Source organism: Mustela nigripes, chromosome 5, assembly GCF_022355385.1.
Source record: "Mustela nigripes isolate SB6536 chromosome 5, MUSNIG.SB6536, whole genome shotgun sequence".
In the NCBI taxonomy this organism is placed as follows: domain Eukaryota; kingdom Metazoa; phylum Chordata; class Mammalia; order Carnivora; family Mustelidae; genus Mustela; species Mustela nigripes.
The window spans coordinates 25,732,956-25,737,624 of NC_081561.1; the positions used below are offsets into that span (position 1 = coordinate 25,732,956).

The following is a 4,669-nucleotide window of genomic DNA, read 5'->3' on the forward strand; positions in this document are numbered from 1 at the left end:
TTCTTGCTTAACTTTCTCCATAGACTTCATCAGTATCTCATATACTTATGATTTTGCATATTCATGTCTTTATTTTCTGTGTCACGCTAGGGGAATGTACGATCCAGGACGGCAATGATTTCTGTTAGCTGGGTTCACTGCTGTATTTCCTGCTCTTGGAAATATGCCTGGGCGTTTACCAGAGCTGCGGACAGGGGATGGGGCGAAGTGCATAAAGGCGGACAAAAGGTATAAACTTCCAGTTATGAGATAAATATGTCCTGGGGATGTCACATACACCATGGTGACCACACTTAACAGTACTGTTTTATATATTTGAGAGTAGCTAAGAGGGTGAATCTTAAAAGTTCTCATCACGAGCGGAAAAAACCTTGCAACTAAACAGAAAGGAGGGGACGGGGAAAAGGGAAGCAAGCAAGCCCGCCATATAAGAGATCAGCGGTGAGTGTTGCTGGATTAATGGATGGAAGGATGGGAGACAAGAAGGCACTGAGGTTCTATAAATCCCCAGGGCTGAAACTAAGCCACCCTGGTAACTGGCAGAATTCTCCAACCTAAAAGTGTGGAGGTTCCTCAAGACATTGAAAATAGAGCTACCCTATGACCCACCAATTGCACTACTGGGTATTTACCCCAAAGACACAAATATACTGGGTGCCTGGGTGGCTCAGTGGGTTAAGCCGCTGCCTTCGGCTCAGGTCATGATCTCAGGGTCCTGGGATTGAGTCCCGCATCGAGTCCCGCATTGGGTCCTGGGATCGAGTCCCTCATCGGGCTCTCTGCTTGGCAGAGAGCCTGCTTCCCTCTCTCTCTCTGCCTGCCTCTCTGTCTACTTGTGATCTCTCTCTGTCAAGTAAATAAATAAAATCTTCTGTAAAAAAAAAAAAAAAGATACAAATATACTGATCAGAAGGGGGTACCTGTACCCCAATATTCACAGCAGCAATGTCCACAAGAGCCAAACTATGGAAGGAGACCAGATGTCCCTTAACAGACGAATGGATAAAGAAGGTGTGGGTCATACAATGGAACATTCCTCAACCATCAGAGAGGACGAATCCCCACCCTTTGCATTGACACAGATGGAACCGGAGAGGATTATGCTGAGTGAAATAAGTCAAGCAGAAAAAAACAATCATCACATGGTTTCACTCATACGTGGAACATAAGGAATAGGGGAAGGGAGGGGAAACTGAGTGGGAAGAAATCAGAGAGAGAGAGAGAGAGAAACCATAAGACTCTGGATTGCAGGGACCAAAGTGCGGGTTACAGAGGGGAGTGGGTTGGGGTGGGGGGTAACCAGGTGATGGGTATTCAGGAGGGCACGTGTGATGAACACCAGGTGTTATACGCAAATGGTGACTTGTTGAACACTACATCAAAAACTAAAGATGTACTATATGTTGGCTAACTCAACATAATGAAAAAAAAATTAAGTTAAAAAAAAATAATTCTCCGACCTGCTCTTTTCCCACAGCAACTTTGTCATCTCACTGGGACTGTGTCCAGGACATACTACTTCCAGCTGATCATTATTCCTAAAGTTTCCTTTGGAGGACTAACAAGGGATCATAATTACTTTTCCTTTTCCTCAAAATGGGAAGCATGCCCCGGCAAATATCTTTCTTTTTTGTGGGGAATCGTGGCTTCAGCATTCATTAATTTCTCCTACTGTGTGAAATCATTCCAGAGCCGGAGACTGCTGGAACCTAGGGAGGTTACACATGCCCGCACGCCGCGTGCTTTACTCTGTAGCAGGCTGTGGGCGCTCGAAACCCGGTAACGTAGAACGTGTGCGCGAGGGGACGGCGGCTCAGGTCACAGGCCCGGTTCTTGGGCCGCGGTTTGCATCTGAATTGTTGAATTGTTGGCGCGTTAGAATCGACTTCTTTTCAGGAGGAAGGAACTAGAGAAGCGGCAGCCGAACGGCTCCTAAGACACGCGCCTGGGCGGCGCGGCGGTGCGTTTGGAGAGAATCGTTGCGGATCAGGGGGTCTGAGGCAAGGGATTGCGCCCACGTAAAATGGTTTCCGGGGCGAGAGCTCCCGAGAAAACGCCAGGCCCTACTGGGAGTCGAACCCAGGATCTCCTGTTTACGAGACAGGCGCTTTAACCAGCTAAGCCATAGAGCCACCTGCGAGGCGCGCGCGGCTGGAGCGGCCTCACTGCGCTTGGACTCGGTGGAAAAGGGAACCTACGCTCCGGAGGCTCCGGCGGTTCCCGAAACTCGCTGCCTGCCGGGAGCCGCTTCCTTTCCGAGGGGCGCGCCGGGCGCAGGACGGGCGGGAGGCGACGTCTGGGGCGCCGTCCGCGGCGGACAGCACTTTGCTCTCATCCGAGGAAAAGCGCAACGGGAAGTCGAGGCTGTGCCGCGGGTGGAAAAGGCCTAGAAGGAAAACCTGTGATTTAAAGAGCACGTCCGGGCTCGGCGTGAAGGGCCGGTCCCGCGCAGCCCCGTGAGGGGAAGAGGCGCCGAAAGCTCCAGGTCTGCGCGGCCCGAGGGCGCCGTCCGGGCGCGGAGCCCCCAGCGGGAGTCCGCCCGGCCCTCGCGGGAGCAGCTGCCCCGGGGGAGCCTCTCAGGACAAGCGCGGGGGTGGCCTGGGCGGCGGGGCACGCGGGAACCTTGGAAACATCCAGCGACGCCAAAGAGCCATTTGCGGCTGGTTTCCCGCCCCTCGCCCACGTCTGCTCCCCTCGGGCTCGGTTTTCAGACCCGGACGGTTCCGCACCCGAGCTCGCGAAGGATGGAAGGTCTCTCGCTCCACCCCCGGCCGCACACCCCCGGGGACCCGCGCGCCCGGGAGGTCGCACCCCTCCCGCGGTGACCGGCAAACCTTCCCCGAGGTCGCCTCCCCCGCGGTGACCCACACCCCCCCGAGGTCGTACCCCCTCCCGTGACCCGCACCCCCTCCCCGAAGTCTCACCCCCGTGGTGACTGCAGCCCCTCCCCGAGGTCGCACCGCCAGCAATGACCCTCACCCGGTCCCCGAGGCCGCAGACCCACACCCCCTTCCCGAGGTCGCACCGCGGGCGCTGCTTGCGTGGCGCAGCGAAGCCGGTCGCACGGCGCGCCGGCGGGAGGGGCGGTGTCTGGCCCGGGGTGGGAGGGGCCTGGACTCGGGGGGTCTGCGGGCCGGACGCCCGCAGGCGCGGGGTGGCGGGGTGCGGGGCGTGAGCGGGCGACGGGGCGAGGCGGGTTGAGGCGGGGCGCCGGGAGCCCGGAGCTGGGCTGGAGCCGGGGACTCACCCAGCGCGCGGCCGACCGTACTCGCGGGCTCTCCCGCGCTGCCCACCTGTGTGCTCCGCGGCGCGGCCGGCAGGGGACCCTCGGGCTGCAGGACAGAGCTGTGGTCTCCGTCCGTGCGGGTCACTCCGCTCCGGGCGGGCGTCGGGTGGGACCGGCACGTGGTGTCCACTTGGTGGGGTCAAGCGCAGGTCCAAGCACACGAGTCTGACTCTCACGGCTGCCGCTGGGAGGCCCCGGGGAAAGGCGGTCTGGACGCGCGCAAACTCCTTCCGCGTTTGGCCTTTGTGTCTCCGCAACACTGCAAGAGCTCCGAAGGAATTTGCGGGGTTTTTTCTTTCTTTCTTCTTCTTCCTCCTCCTCCCTCTTCCTCTTCCTTCCTCCCCCCCCCCCCCCTTTTGAGCTCATGGGCGTTAGCGGCCCAGAGCGCTGGGTGAGGGCTCCAGTCTCTAGTCTCAGGCAGATTCGAATCCCACCCAACGCCGGTCAGTTCGTGCAAAAGCCACAGAGCGGTCTAGGGACAGCCCTTCCGGTCTCCCGCCGCGGTCCTTTGCCTCCTGGGGAGCTGATGGCTTAGCGGAGGCCAAGATGTCTCTGTCACAATAAATTAGGGATAATGGAGACCTGGTTAAGAAAACAAACTCGAACCCAAGCTCTTCCCCTATATCCCCTTTGTGGTCCTATCTTTGGTCACGATTTGGAGTCCCAAAGGTTAGGATTTTACTTTTGTAGAGCGATTCTATTTATTTAGTTCGTTTTTAGAAAGAGAGAGACCATGCCTGTGCGTAAGCAGGCGGGGAGCGGAGAGAGAAGGAATGTCAAGCAGGCTGCGCACTGAGTGGGGCGCCCCATGGCGGGCACGGAAGCATGACCTGAACCCAGACCCAGAGTTCCATGCTTAACCAATGGAGTCACCCAGGCGCCCCCACTCTTTTTTTTTTTTTTTTTTAAGATTTTATTTAAGTATTCTCTACACCCAAGGTAAGGCTGGAACTCCCAACCCCTAGACCAAGAGTAACGCTCCACTGACTGAGCCAGGCAGGCACCTAGAGAATCACCCTTTTACTTGATATTTTCTAGGTTTCATCTTTCATTGTCCTACCTTTGTCTGAGAGAATATTCCTGTGATTCCATAACCCACATCTTCAGACTATCCACCATAGGCTGATAACTTCTAAGTATCCTTCTCACACAGACCTCTTTAGCACTGCACAGGATTATACACAGCTGCTGATAAGACATTTCCACCTTGAACTCACCCAGTCCTTCCTCTTGTGGCTTTTCTCCTTGTCAGCACCACAGTCCGGAACCTGGGGACTCACTCTAGATGACTTTCCATCATTCGTTCCCTCCTCACACACGTATCCATCAAGTGTCTGCTGTTTAAGCTCAAGCAGGAACCCTTTCCTATCTAATGGTGGCAGT

General features: G+C 56.1%; 1 non-coding gene across 1 annotated transcript; it reads right to left on the minus strand.

The window, feature by feature from the left end:
- Nucleotides 1-2,058: 2,058 nt before the first annotated feature.
- TRNAT-CGU (transfer RNA threonine (anticodon CGU)) lies at nucleotides 2,059-2,132 on the minus strand. The gene has a single exon. It is a non-coding gene; the product is annotated as a tRNA-Thr (tRNA).
- Between the last annotated feature and the right edge of the window lie 2,537 nt (nucleotides 2,133-4,669).